Source organism: Melospiza melodia, chromosome 12, assembly GCF_035770615.1.
Source record: "Melospiza melodia melodia isolate bMelMel2 chromosome 12, bMelMel2.pri, whole genome shotgun sequence".
Taxonomy (NCBI): Eukaryota; Metazoa; Chordata; class Aves; order Passeriformes; family Passerellidae; genus Melospiza; species Melospiza melodia.
Genome location: NC_086205.1, coordinates 28,188,736 through 28,203,998, shown reverse-complemented (window position 1 = coordinate 28,203,998; position 15,263 = coordinate 28,188,736). Strand labels below are relative to the sequence as shown.

The window sequence follows — 15,263 nt, the reverse complement described above, 5'->3', positions numbered from 1 at the left end:
GTAGGTCATTTTAACATCAGTGCCTAGACTCACATAGGAAGTGGACTGCTTTTAAGCTATAGCCATATAGTAAATAGTTGTGAAATCATAATTTCTTGCATTTTAGTCTCTTCCTACATTTCACCTGATAGTTGTTCTTTCTGGAATTTAATTGCACACTACAGCCACAGTTTGGTAGGATTTTGTGCAGCTTGTAACAATTCCTGGTCTTTTACATCTATTCAGAACTTTGTCTAAAATTGATGTTGGATCACATCTAAGAAAAAGAATAATTTGGAAGAATTCTAAAGTACTGGCTGTGCTTAACCAGAGTATACTCAGTATTTACAGCTTTGTGAGAAACTTGACTGCTTTTATATTGTTAACAGAAAAACTGAAACTGGCCAAAGACTTGGAGGAGGATTATATTTTGTGAGTAATGTAACTTGGGTTTTTCCGTCAGGCCTTGTAGCTACCAGCACTGCTGCTGTGCTTGGAATGATGAGACAGCCAAAGGCAGGACTTCTCACAATAGGATTGTTTAGGTTGGGAAAGCTCTCTGGGATAATTGAGTCCAACCATTATGATGTCACAGGTCTAACTGTCTTTGACCAAATTACTGTTTTTCACCATTTGAGATGACTGTAACCAGCACTTATGTACAGACGGGAGGGCAGTCAAGCAGCAGCAGAGTGCAGCTGGGCTCCCTTGTGGAGAAAGCCTTGCCAGGGGCTGCAGGGCCGTGCCCTGTGTCTGTGCCCTGTGGCCGGGCCCTGTGTCTGTGCCCTGTGTCTGTGCCCTGTGTCTGTGCCCTGTGGCCGGGCTCTGTGTCTGTGTCTGTGCTCTGTGTCCGTGCCCTGTGGCCGTGCCCTGTGGCCGTGCCCTGTGTCCGTGCCCTGTGTCCGTGCCCTGTGTCTGTGCCCTGTGGCCGGGCCCTGTGGCCGGGCCCTGTGGCCGGGCCCTGTGGCCGGGCCCTGTGGCCGGGCCCTGTGGCCGTGCTCTGTGGCCGTGCTCTGTGGCCGGGCCCTGTGGCCGGGCCCTGTGGCCGGGCCCTGTGTCTGTGCCCTGTGGCCGTGCCCTGTGGCCGTGCCCTGTGGCCGTGCCCTGTGGCCGGGCCCTGTGGCCCGGCCCTGTGGCCGTGCCCTGTGGCCGTGCTCTGTGGCCGTGCCCTGTGTCTGTGCCCTGTGGCCGTGCCCTGTGGCCGTGCCCTGTGGCCGGGCCCTGTGGCCGGGCCCTGTGGCCGGGCCCTGTGGCCGTGCCCTGTGGCCGTGCCCTGTGGCCGGGCCCTGTGGCCGTGCCCTGTGGCCGGGCCCTGTGGCCGTGCCCTGTGGCCGTGCCCTGTGGCCGTGCTCTGTGGCCGTGCCCTGTGGCCGTGCCCTGTGGCCGGGCCCTGTGGCCGTGCCCTGTGGCCGGGCCCTGTGGCCGTGCCCTGTGGCCGTGCCCTGTGGCCGTGCTCTGTGGCCGTGCTCTGTGGCCGGGCCCTGTGGCTGTGCCCATGTGGCGCTGCCCCGGTGCCTTCCCCTGCTGACCACACCGGGCCCTGGCCTCTGTCTCTGCACCACACGTGCTTGTGGAAGCGCAGAGGGAAACACCAATTCACAAGTGCTGCGAGCCTGCGGATTCACTGCTTCTGGCGACAGCCGGGTGCAGTGTGTGTCAGCCTGGTGAGGGCCAGGCTGGGCCGGGTCCTTCCACGGCTACCCAGGGAGGGGACTTGGCCGAAACCCCAGGAAGCTGCCCAAGACTGGGATGAGTGTTAGCTAGAAACAAATTACGAAAATGACATATTAATGTGTGGAAAATGTGAAACTAGGTTTAAAAAATATGGTAATTCAAAATGCAACAATCATGAAGACCACAGTACAGGGTTTTATTGCACAGCTACTAGAGCTGTGCATGACGAAGGTCCTGTCCCGTGACAGCACAACTGTGGCTGCACTGCAGACAGCCTTGTACAATGGCACTTAAACCATCCAGAAAGTTCTGAAAAAAAGGTGCTTTTCTGGTGTACCTTGCATTGTTTGGATCAATGGTTTAACTCCATGTTAACTCTCCATTATGAGAGTTTCATCTCCTTAGAGGATTTTGGCCTGGTATTGTTTTACCAATAAGATACCTCAGCAAAACCTTTGTTTTCCTATGTAAGACAGATATGTAAGCAGTTCTGAGAGGGTTCCCTTGCTTATTCTTTATTTAACCATCAAGTTCAAACAGAACAAACCCACAATGTAACTCTGAAAATCAGACGCAGGAGTAGGGATATGGCTATGTCATATAAGAGCATGAAATTGCTTCTGTCTCAGTGGCTTCCAGAAGTACTCAAAATAGGAGGAAGGACATTTCTTTATGATTTACAGACCAGCCAAAGCACTAAAAAAGATGTCTAAAGTCATGGAACTTTGCTCAACTTTAGGATTTTTAAGGTGAATTTTTTATCTTGCTGGTGGTCAACAGAAAAGAAACCTTATTCCTAGAAATTAAAGTACATTGTATATAAATTCTTACTTGGAGAGGTAGTGTGTGGTTCATAGTGGTGTCTTTGGTGAGTCCCTATAGGAGTAACAAGTACAGAATTATGACACAGCTTTCTATGCCTTGCAGTTATCAAGCAGTCAGACTTCTCAGTGTGCTTAGATCCTGCAGTATTTTGTTTTGCTTAAAGTCAAGCAAACAGAACCCAAATAGATGACTGCTAACTGTTCAGTTATGAAATAAAGGGTACGAAACTGTGAAATTCATTAAGTTTGTAGATAGCTTGATGCAGTCTTGAATAGGTGTAATCATACTCAGTCTAAGGTCTTTATGTTATTTTGCCCAAACTTGTGGTGACTCATCACATGCCTCTGGCTGTTGCAGTGAGTGAAAGGCTGTGGGGAAGTTAATCTTAAAAGTCAAAACTGAGGCTAAGAAATGCAATAAGAGGGTTGGAGAAGCACAAAGTTAGAGGGAGAGAAAGCAGAAAAGTGGAAAATGAAGCACAGTAAGCACAGGCTCTTGACAGTCATTTTTAAATGGATATTTGTGCAGTGTGGTTTAACAGGGACAGTTAACAATCTTACTGTGGTGTAAAGTCTGAACCTGTGACCTCTGTGCATGCTTCACTGACCACAACAAGAAGTGATAGGAGATGAAAGAGAACATTTAACTTTTCACAGGCTTCATCTGCTTGGCTTTTTCTCTGTCACAGTTGACTGGTAGAACAAATCTATCATTTTCAGAGCTGGTCTGCATGTTTTCACTGTGCTAGCATGCACTAAGAAGAAAACCCAGTTCTGGCTGTTGTGCTGTGTTGTGATGCATGGCAGGAGCACGGAGACCCTGTCCCCTGGGACACCACGCCAGGCAGCAGCTTTGTCCTGCAGTGTCTTGGTGACAGCCCTGACAGACGGTTCTGTTTCTGTAGCTCACAGTCACTGTAGGTGATTGTTTCTGCACTGCTTTCTGCTGCACGTTCAGTCACCCACATGATACAGCTGGGGAGCTCTGGAGTTTTGTTCAGGGCATTAGTTTCTTCATTCAACTTGCTTTCCCTGGTAAGATCTGTAAATGTGTTTGTCTGTGTGCGGTTTCCACCTCTGATCACAAATGATTTTGCTATTAATGCTTGTTACTTGTTAAAAATCCAAAGGATTTTTGAATCACAGATACATACATTTAACTATGATACACAATTTCTACCTAATACATTCACTGTCTTCAAAAGCATTTAATAATAATTCTGAAGTCTAAAAAGCCATATCTTCCCAGCAAAATTATAGCAGTCTAACCTTATACTAAATTTTTCTTTAGTTACAAAAAACTGGATCCTAGCTATAAGGAGCAGTCAACTTGCTTGATGTTAGCCCATCAAAGAAGAGTCAGTGTATATTTAATATTTAGAATATTTTGGTGTGAATTTTTGGTAGTTGAAGTACTGCTTAGTTTCATCATGAAAAGAACTATTTCTGCCATAGGTGTAGTGCTTTTCTCTCATTTGCATCCACTCAAATAAATATCACATTTTTGGGGAACAATGTGTATGAAAATTGTTCTGCTCAAAGTTGTCTTTGTAATCTTAGAAAAAGTGTATTCAGTCTGAAAGTGAAAGTCTAATACTGTGCAACTGTAGAGCAGCCACTCTGGTACGAGTGAAAGGAAACATGAAGAATATAAAAATGGGAGGAGTGGGGAAAAGTAGAAATGAAGGGGAAAATAGCCTAAGAATGATGCAGTTCCATTTAGAAGGTTTTATCTTCTTTCAAAATAGCTCTCAAGAGACAATAAGTCATTCTGTCTCTCAGCTGAAGTGTTCACTGTGGAAGGTGAGCGTGTGGCAGGCTTGAGGAGCAGAGTCACTGCCCTGGAGCTGGGGCAGCTCCTGCGGCCACGCTCGTGAGGCATCCCCAGAGACCTGGGCGGGCTTCAGGAGCTCCTGATGTTGCTGCACCCCCATGCCGTGGGTGGGCAGTGCCCCAGCAGCACTGCTGTGACCACACAGAGAGTGCCTGTGGAGGAAATGTTGGATCCCGGGCAGGGAGCTGTTTTGGAGCAGACAGATGAGTTACTGCTGTCAGCCTTTACACAGCTGTGAGCAGGGCCATGGTGGTGGTACTGTGAAGAAGAAGAGTCCAGTCATGTGCTGTGTAACTCTCCATCCTCAGCTGTGTGTCCTGCTGCCATCCTCATGCATCAGTGGTGCTGGCGTGCCTTGAGCCGCTCACCCGCACGTTTGTTCCCACCTGCTTTGCATGACGCCGTTCCCAGTCTGGGCTCAGGTTATGTGAAGACAAATGTGGGACAGATGCATCTAATACAGTTTGTCCGTACTCTGTGTCCAGTTGGCATAGTACTTTTTAAAGCTTTATGACTCAGGTGGGTTGCATTTAACTAGGACAGTGAAAGGATTCCTTCCATTACAGTCTTCTTTGAAAGTCAAATATAAAATGCGCAATGAAGACCACTGTTCTTGAATGAAGAAACATGACTTCCATATGTAAAAAAACTTCCAACGTTACTGCTTTGACTGAACCATCTGAACAGCTGTCCTCTGCTACACAAACCTCCTCCTTGTTTTGGGTAAGAATAGTGTGTGCTTATAGGAGCTGGGACATGCAGCATGGCTTTGTTACAGAGCTAGAAACAGGTGCAGTTCTAGCACTTGCCATTGGGAAAAAACACAGAAGAAGAGAGGAAGGGAACATTAGCACCAGCTAGGCTATTCTGTGTGTTGGTGATAGACACCCATTTTATGTGCTACCATTAGTAGGTGTTTGTGGAGGAGATGGTGACTTGCCAACAAAGGCTCAAGCCATGTATTAAACAGCAAGGGCATTTCAGAACCACTGATGGCCTGATTTTGGATAGAGGTTAGCAGGGTGCTGGTTACCTGGATCCAAAGAGAGGAGCCTTGTGGAAGGTGTTGGTGATGGAGCAGGGCCCCCTCTCCCCGCAGTGGGCTCGTGTTCTGGGTGCCGTGCCATGCCCCTGCTCGGCCAAAGGTACTGCAGCTTTTAGGTGAAGCCTTTGTGTTTCGGGTGCCGTGCCGTGCCCCTGCTAGGCCCAAGGTGAAGCCTTTGTGTTTTGAGTGCTGTGCCGTGCCCCTGCTCGGCCCAAGGCACCGCAGCGTTTAGGTGAAGCCTTTGTGTTTCGGGTGCCGTGCCGTGCCCCTGCTTGGCCCAAGGTGAAGCCTTTGGGTTTCGGGTGCTGTGCCATGCCCGTGCTAGGCCCAAGGTGAAGCCTTTGTGTTTCGGGTGCTGTGCCGTGCCCCTGCTAGGCCCAAGGTGAAGCCTTTGTGTTTCGGGTGCCGTGCCGTGCCCCTGCTTGGCCCAAGGTGAAGCCTTTGGGTTTCGGGTGCCGTGCCATGCCCCTGCTCGGCCCAAGGCACCGCAGCTTTTAGGTGAAGCCTTTGTAGCCCCAAGAGCCGCCCGCAGTTCCCTCCGGCCGGCCGGTGTGTGACAGCGCTGGCGTGCCGGGCTGGCCGCTGCTCCTCGGCCGGTCCCCGAGAATGGCTGCTGGCTTTGCATTGAAAACCTCCCCGCAACTTCCTGGCCCCTGGCACTAGATGGAGCTTCAATCTACTTGCACTTGGAAGTCTGTTAAGTTCAACGACAAGATAAAAATAGAGAAGAATACATGAAGATATTCATGCCTGCTGCTACACTTACGGCGCCTCTTTCCGTGTTTTTAGCAGAGCGGTGTAAATCATAATTTAAATTTAACCTAAATGAAAATTAAAACGTTGCCCCAGAATCTGCTTGTTCTAGTGCGTGCATTATAATCATTAGCACCCTTTAATGTACTCTCAGGTTCACAGTGGAAGTTGCTGTGAGTATATTGGAACTGTGCTGCAGAATTAAGGTAATGCCTGGGCTGGGCTGCATAAAGGTAATACCTTTTCTGAACAAAGTACCTGGTTATATTTCAGGATGTAGTGAGGATGACCACCCTTTCTGTCTGCTGTGTTCTCCTAAAGAAAGCTTTGCTTGTTTTTTTTTTTAATAAATCTGTTATTTGCCTCAAGGATGCCTGTTATGCTTGGTCTGGGACATTAGAGGAAGGTCTTTTGAAATCTCACACCTAAAGAGCTATTCTGTTATTTGCCATTGCACTATGTCTGTCACTCTGTAGCCTTCCAGAGAAGTGGAGCTTCAATACTTAATAATTTACAAACTGTTCAACCATTTTGGTTCATTTTGATTTCTCTTCAGTGAACAAATGAGGATATGAGCCAAAATCTTTCATCCCTATCACAGCTGAATATTAGTAGGTGAGCAGTCATTTTGTCATGTTGTTCCCCTCTGGCAGGGACAAAACCACTCCTTGAATATGAGAGACTGAAGCAGGACATGAGCACTGGACTGCCCTGCAGCAACAGGGCAGATGTGCTTCCCAGGGTGTTCAGAAGATCTTTTTATGGTTCTCTGAAGACTGTAGTCGCAGAAACATGGGCACTTGGGAGTTGAGGCAGCTGGCAAACAGGAATGCTGGAGCTCCAAGTCCCTGGAGTGACCAGACCCTTCTGATGGCTGTTGTGAGGAAGAGGACATTTGCCAGAGCAGGAATTGGACTCAAGTGAGTCTGGTCCTGCAGCCTCTGATGGCTGTTTTCTTTGTTTTCCCAGGTCATAAACACCTGTGTTTGAGCTGGTTCCAGAATGATGGGCATGAGAACAGCTGCCAGGAGCATGGAAATCCTGTGCTGTGGGTAACTTCCAAGCCAGCGTTTTCAGGGAGCTGCCACAGGAGCTGCATGTGGGGCCATGGCGTTGCTGTTAGACACAGGTGATGAGTGGGGGAGCAGAGCAGGTCTGCTCCAGTACCCAGGGATGTGCTCCCTTGGGCAGAGACTGCTGCTGGGCCTGGGGGAGCTCTCTTGGGAAGAGGCTGGAGCCAGCAGTGTGGCTCTGTGCACTGCTGGTTCCTGTTCCTAGCCCGAGCAGAGCATGGCTAGGTGACCAGGGCAGGAATTGAGGAGGCACCGTGCAGAGCCCAGGGGGTGGACAGGGCTCTGTGTGTGCCGAGTCCTGCGGCCACCGTCCTTTCCCTCTTCTTGGGGGGGCTCTGTCCTGGTGCACCCCCCTGGTGAGTCCCCAGGACAGAGCCATGGCAGCAGCAGCAGCAGCTGCCCAGTGCTGTGGCAGTGCCCTTGGAGTGCAGCAGCTCCTCAGAACGACAGGGACAGCCACGCTTTTATGAACAGCAAACCAAGTGACCTAATTCAGCTCTCATGGGCAGCCCTCAGCTGCTCCATGGCTGCTGCACTGGAGCTGACTCATCACTTCCAGAGTGGCACAGGTTGGAGCTTTCAGGCCCTAAGGATTTTGCTGGTTTGTTATTAATTTTAAATTGATTAAAATGAATTTTTAAAATACCAGGAGACACTTGCCTAAAGAAATGGTTATTAAAAAAATGAAGGAAATAGTTGGTCTGTGGGAGTTAACTGTGTGCTTAACAGCTGCTGGCTCCTGCAGCTGAGGACACCCGTTGCAGCTTGGAGGAGTCTTGTGTCAGCTGTTCTGTCCTGGCAGATTAGCAAGAACAGGATTAATCCATCATTATTATAAAAAACTGAGAACTAGAAACTGTCCTTACTTATACCCAGCACAACCCCCTGGTGTCCTTTTCCATGGCAGAGTGCTATTACAATATCACCTACACAGCTTTGCCCAGAACTCAAGATCTCCTGGGGATGTACATCCCTGCAGGAGCATCCCATTCCCTGCAGCTCCTCGCATGGTGCCGAGACTCTGTGGGGTGGCTGTGGGTTTCTGTACCAGAACAGGCTGTGTGTGCCCTGCTCGAGCTCCCGGGGAGGGTGCCATAACCAGGCTGGGCAGGACAGATGGGTGGAGGATCCTTTTTACCACTGTCAGAGGGCAGCTCTAAATAAGCTTCTCCCCTGGGATGTTCTCAGCGCTGTGCCCGCCTCTGCCGCGCCAGGGGAACTGCCTTACCCTGTGGAGCAGGGACATTGTTCTCTCCAAAGGTTTCCATCTGCTGCAGTGTCACTGCACAAGTCAGGCTTATGCAGAGAGATGAAGCTTTTCCCTTCTGCCTCTCCCCTTGTCCTCAGGTGGGGCAGTGGGTGCAGCCCACCAGCCAGCCAGCAGCCCAGGGCTGCCCACTGCCACTAAGGATCCTTCTGTGCCATGGTGGGCTCCAGAGATGCAGGAACCCCTTCTTGGAGGCTACAGAAACAAGGTCAAAGCTCAGACTCCATAGGGATTTCTCCCTGACAGTTCATCCTGAGGCCATCACCCCTCAGCATTCTTGCCACTGCTCTGGAGGGGCTGCATGGTCAGGATGCCACGCAAGGTCTGGCCTTGGTGTAATGGTAGGGATGGTGCTCTGTTCCAGTGAAAGTCAGGGTGAGCTCACGCAGCATAAACACATTAATTGATGAAGCTTTTGGCCAGTAAATAATCGCCAACAAATGAAAAATAAAAATAATGTGGGTGGGGAGGTGGAAGGCTCCATGGTACTTCAGAGAAGACAGGGCAGGAAGGTGAGAGGTGTGAAGGAGCAGAATATGGAATCTACCTGAAGGCAGTGAAGCAGCAGACATTGTCTGACAGCCTCTTTTATGTCTCTCTTAAAAAAGAGAGCTGTTCTTTCAGTGAAACCAAAGAATGAAAATTAAAAAGCAAAACAATACAGAACAATAGAAGTCTTCTGCAAAAACAATTTGACACTTCCTATTGATTGAAGTAATGGAGCAGCAAGTTTTACCAACTTGTATAAAAGCACCTTTGGTGTGCTTTAAAAATCCTTGTAAAAGATAGTGATGTCACTCCTGTGCTGTTCACCTGTCTGTTTTCACCTCCAGATGTCAAAAGCTGAAGCGGTCTAACTTGATGTGCCAAGCTGAGCCTGTTTCTCCTGCCTGTGCCCTGCACCCAGCAGCCGTGCTTGCCCGTGGTGCTGCACACACACAGCTGCTGCTGTGGCTCGTGGAACACCCCCCTCGTGTCGCATGGGATGGCTGCAGAAGCCCGTCTCTCTCCTGCATCCTCTGAGACCAGGTAGGATGGGTTCCTCCTCGGGGCTGATGTCCCACCTCTGGCAGCAGAGCTCTGTCCTGGGTGGTTCTCACTTGCTGAGCTGTGCTTCCTTTGGCTTCACCTCGGGACTGGTGACCAAAGAGCAGTTTGTGCTGTGTGGCATGTGGACAGATGCTCTGTCATAGAACGTGGAAGCTTTAACAGGTTTTAATTTCTTTCCAACCAGGCTACTTTCCAAATTAGTAAATTATATGAACAAATTCCTTTTTGTGCTCAGACAGAATCAGATTTAGTGTTTAACACAAATTAGAAAATTATGAAGTCGAGTAGGAAGAACGCTGGATTACAAAATGTTCTTGCTTCATTCATTTTGCCAGTTATAATTTTAGTTTTAATTATTTATGGCACTCCAAAATGTACTAGTTAATTTACTGTAGCATATTTTGGTACAGTATTAAAATTAGCGACAGGAGAGTTATTGCAACACTTGCTGTTTACCATTTGGTGAGAAATGTACACATTGATTATGCATATATTAGAATGGCTTTAAAGTATGTGTAGCTTCAGCTGGAAGGTTAAGGTGTTTTAGACATGTTTGTTCTTCATATAGTTAAAAATAGTGTCCTCTAAGACCTTATCCTAAAGTAGTACATGAAATCAGTGCCTATTCATGGAAGGAAGGTTCTGGCAATGTGAAAATTCTTTCAGTCTTTGTAGGGCCAGGCCTCATCAAGCTGACATTAAAGAGCACTTCACTGTTCTAGGGGCAATATTCTTATATAAAGTTATTTTATTCCTATTTCTTTTTAGATGAAAGGGTCTAATAAGCCTGCCTTCTCAGTCTGTACAAGCTGCTGCAGAATCTGTTTAAGCACTGCTGCTGTTTATGAGAATACAGGTGTAGGGGGTGGAAAAGTGCAGTCCTTGGGCACATGAAACATAACTTTGAGAAAACAAAATGCTGTCAGGTTCACAAGGAAAACAGACTTGAAAATAAAGCAAATATTTTTTCACACTTGTTTAAGTTTTATCACTCAGCTGTGCTATTTCTAGTAGTTGTAGACATAACATTTTGCAGAAACAAATTTGACAGATCTATTCAGCTGGCAGTACAAAGTTTCCCTGTACTGATACCACATCTTGCCAACAATCCTATCCTGTGGTGAGAATTGTGTTTGGTTACCTACAAGACAACTGGCTGCCTTCATTATGCATTTCCATTTTTTTTAGCCAGAGATAAGACATGCCCAACTAGACCAGAAATTAAAACAACCCAACACGTCCTTTCTTGTTTGGTGAAAATGTGGCTCATGTTCTTAGAGCAAAGCAATTATATTCTCTGTATTTTCACAGGTTCTGCTATTTAGTGGTAATAGCTGCTGAGCATCAAAAAACCCACAACAAACAAACAAAACCAAACCAAACCAAGGATACTCTGCCTAGCAAGTGTCCTACCATACTCCCTATTTTACTACTTTTAGCCCCAGGTACTGCTCCTGAAACAAGAGTGATTCACCCCTTGAGCTCTACCCACAGCCAGAGTGAGGGTTGAGTTTTCCTGCTCACCCATAATGTGCCTCCTTTCTGTCCCTCTGCCCTTGGAATCAAGCCCCTTACCCCAAAAGCCCAGTGCCCATCATGGGCATGGTGCTTCCCCAAGGAGGCTTGAGAGAGACACAATATGCATTTCCTTAAGTTTCCACGGAATCCATGTGCAGGGTAACATTTGGCCCATGGTATGGTATGACACCAACTTGCAAATAATACTGCTTCTAAGCATAAAGGCTTGGGGAAATCAAAATTTTCCTGTTAAGGAGAAATCTGCAACACTGATTTGAGCAAACCCTTCACCATAAACTTAGGCAGGACTTGGTCAATCCAATTGGGAAGTGCAGAGTCCTGCAGTGGCTGTTGTTTTCTATATTTCTTAAAGAATTTTGTGTGTGTGTATATTGCAGAAAGGCAGAAAAATCACTAAAGGAATTGCTCTTTTTTTTTTCCTTTTTATTTGCTCGTAACGAAATTGAAAGTAAGGAAATCTCACCAGGAGGAACACCCACATGCAGGTACCACATGCCTGCATGCACCTACATTCAATTGATGCAAATAAGCTGAATTTAAAATGTTCTAGAGAACAAAGTAGGGCCAGCTGGAGGATTTCCTGCTGGAGAAAGGAAAAGCCTGCGGAGGCAGTGGGTCGGAATGCTGAGCAGTGACACATTCCTGATGGCTGTAAATAGTGTATGGGAGGAGGGGAATGGGAATGTCTTGATTTGGTTACTTGGATTAGTGAACTCTTCCAGTTAATGATTTTTTTCATTTAGCATTCAAAATGCTTGTGGGGTTTATGTTTCTTTACGTCTATTGAAAAATTTACATATACATGTACATATACATATATTTGGGATGAGTTTCAGTAATTATTCATTACAAGAGGCTCCAGAAGTGTCTCTTGAGCACAACAAAGCACCAGAACACACAGAAAAGGGTGTCAGGGTGGCTCTGAGCCAGGTGCCTGATGGCTGTGCAGGGTGTCAGTGTTCCACCTGAGCACACGGCTGCTGCTGCTGTTCTCTTTTGACTCCGGCTTGCCCTGTTCTCTCACGCAGCACTGGAGGCAGGGGATAGTGACCAGAGAGGCACAGGGAGCCAGAGCCATGGCATCTGCCCCGTGTGGCTCCCGTGCTCTGCCACCACTGGCTTTCCTGCAGTGCTGACAATGGCAGGTGGCATTTGCTCCATGAAACACCATGTGGATTTGACTGTTTCACAGACTTTTAAAGTTTCTAGTATTTCATTTACCAGGGACTAACAAAAAAACTTGTTGGAGTCAAGTAAAAACGCATTTAATTCAGTACTTCACTTGCAGTCTAAATCTCACCATACCTCTAATTTTAACTGTAGGCTGAATCATTTTCATCCTACAGCTTTAAAATCAGGGTTGTTCTGCTATGTTGGGAAGTACAATGCTTTTTTACTCTCTTAGATCTGTCCTGCCAAGCTTCTATCGCTCGGTGTTCTTGGATGTAAAAATAACATACAGCCAAGGATGATTTGCACAGTTAGTTTTATTACTGTAAGCAAAATTGAAATGTAAAGGATGCCAGCATACATTATGCAGATTGATTTATAAAAAAATATTAAATGCAAAGTATTAGTCCCAGTGAATATTTAACCTTGTTCTGACATAATTCCTCAGGGCAGAATCTGCATTGGGTGTGCAGTACAATCGTTCCTCAATACTTGTCTCTGGGTTTTGTTCCTCTTTGGCTTTGGCCAAACCTTCTGCTGAAGCTGCAGTGGCTAATGTTTGTCTAATTAAAGCACTGTCTTATTCCCTGTTCTTAAAACTACCTGATTTGTTTTACACAAGTCCAAATACTTCCATTTGAGAGAGACTCTTGGCACGACAAATACAGGTGGAATAGTTGTAGCCTGGCAGTGCTATAAACCATGGAGACAGCAGTGAGGTGAAGCCCTGAAGCAGGTAGGGCTATTCCAAACACCCTTGTACCTGTGGGGAGAGAGAGCAGAAATACAAGGGGAACACCATGGTATATGTGTGATTGTAGCTCATCAGAAACATTGCTTCCCTGGGTCCCTGGCTTAGGATGAGCATGGCAAGACTAGAAAAACACTGAAAGTGGCACGAATCCAAGACTGAGCAAACTTGGTCTGTTTATGTACAAGATCTGGGTTGATCTAATTTTGCATTTAGAGTTTGGCTTCTTCACATGAATTTGAATTGTAAAGCAGTGACTGGTACTTATTTATTTTTACTTTGAGTTAATTTGAATCTGCATCTCAGCAACAATGTGTGTCTTTGGACAGCACAGAAGACACTGTAGTGTTCACTTCTGTAACAGAAGTGGATAGAAATGCTCTAGTGATGTAGAGCTGTTTCACCTCTCAGTATGGAGAAAGTCTCAGTGCTGCCGTTCCACCTGGAAGAGGAGCCCTCCTGCCCTGCCGTGGAGCCAGGCTGCCAGAGAGAGGGCACTGGAAGCAGGGAGAGGAGCCTGGCTCTCTGCTGGGCAGTGGCAATGTTCCTCCCAGGCTGGCCCATGTTCCACTTGCAAGCGTTATGTGTGGACTGTGGCCCATAACATCTTTCCTTGTGAAGCTTTGCTTCACTATCAAAAAGGCAGAACAGATTTCTGCTCACTTCCAAGTGTGAGTCAGTTTGCACAACCCCAAACCTCCAGTTTGCCAGGCTAGGTCTGGAGAGCCTCAGCAATAGTCCCTGCTTATGGAGACGGGCCAGCAGCTGTCAGCCCTGTGAGTGGGAACTACTGGTATTTTACATAAGAAAACATAACTTGGTTTTAGTTGGCTTTGTCTTTTCTACCTTTGAGTAGTTTCAACCCCAGTTTACCAGTCTGCTAGGGCAAAGTAAAGCACCTTTCAGTGAGGTGTATGCCCTGATCATCCTGACATCAGCAGGACCAACAGCAGAGATCTGTGGTGATTATTTGTGCTTCCAGAGGCTGTGGGATCTCCCCAGAGATCAGCCCTGTGGGATGGAGCACTGGACAAACAAAGCAGGCATGTGGGCAACAGGAGGTGCATGGGTGGTTTGTTCACTGACTGAATGCAAGGCTGTGCTGATCAGACTTGTCCTCCAGCAGCTGCATCATCTGGTTGTGCCTTTCTGTCATCAACAAGCAGGTGCTGGCCACAGAAACAGGCTGTGCTTCATTGCCAGCTCCCTAGAAGCTGCCACCTGAAAAGCTAGTTGCGTATTTGTAGGCATAGACTTATCTGTTGTTGCAAAAACCATGTGTACAACTGTATCCCCACCCAGGTAGGCAGACACAAGTGTCTGCTGCCCTAGTGACTGCTGCTCTGTTGCATCCCATATTGCCCATGCAGCATTTCCAGCTCTTGCAAACGGACGGTGGTGGAGCATAGAGCAGCATTGACTAATGTCACTTGTCAGGTGCTTCTGAAGGACAAGATGGGGCTCAGTGTTTGGAATACACTTCAAAGGATATCTTCACCTGAATTCCTCCGTGACTTCAGCACAACAGTAGAAACACCTTAGTAGAAGCATCTCTTCCTATATTGAAGATAAATTTATTAAGAAAAATGTAGACTACAATGAAGTAACACTTAAAAATATCAAAAAGAAAACAAAGATGGATTCAGTGAAGTCTATGTCAGAGCAGGGCTTCAAATAGGAGTTCCCTTTGTGCACCACCTCAGTCTGGATGAGGTAGACAGTTTATCCAAATTGAGTTAATCAGGAACTGATTTGTCAGATTTGTCCAATAACAGGGACAACTGTGTGACCGATAAAGGGGTGAGATGAGAAGAGGTGTGGCTGTTCAGGGGCAGAGGGGAGAGTGAGTCACTGACATGTGCTCCGTGGTAAATGGAGAGCAAACGCAAGTAAATATTGGCATTCAAAAGCAGTTAATCTGGTCACTTGGACAGTGCCAGTTTGCATCCTTGTCTTCTGAAGTGGTTCATTCTCCTATCTGTAAAATGATTGTGACAGTCCCTGCTCAGTAGCCTTGCTATACCATGTGTTAGCAGTCATGGCTAATGTCACTGTTTGAAGTGACTTGTGGCTGTTGCTTTCCTTGGAATTGCACTATTTCTGCTCAGCAAAGGTACAGCTAACCTAGAATAAAGCAGTGAAATCAGCAAGTGTGAGATTATGTGGTGCACAGGAAGAGGAGGCAGCTCATTCCAATAAAGCATGCAGTGGCATGTTGAGGTGGAGCTGTGAATCCAGGCTGGAGGATGCAATCTAGGATCTGCCTGGGCTTTGAAACTGGATGTGGCAATCGGACGGCAGTCG

The 15,263-nt window shown here is 47.1% G+C and overlaps 1 protein-coding gene across 21 annotated transcripts in view; it reads left to right on the top strand.

The window, feature by feature from the left end:
• Positions 1 to 15,263, top strand: part of TSC22D2 (TSC22 domain family member 2) — an 84,115-nt gene that overhangs the window by 2,876 nt on the left and 65,976 nt on the right. For 18 of the 21 annotated variants that reach the window (XR_010029235.1, XR_010029236.1, XR_010029245.1 and 15 more), the window contains exons 2-3: positions 7,079 to 7,238; positions 9,283 to 9,478. The gene's annotated coding sequence lies outside the window, so the exon portion shown is untranslated. Of the gene's footprint in view, positions 1 to 4,842; positions 5,035 to 7,078; positions 7,239 to 9,282; positions 9,479 to 15,263 lie in introns of those variants that run through there. The other 3 variants (XR_010029247.1, XR_010029246.1, XR_010029248.1) reach the window with 3 other exon arrangements.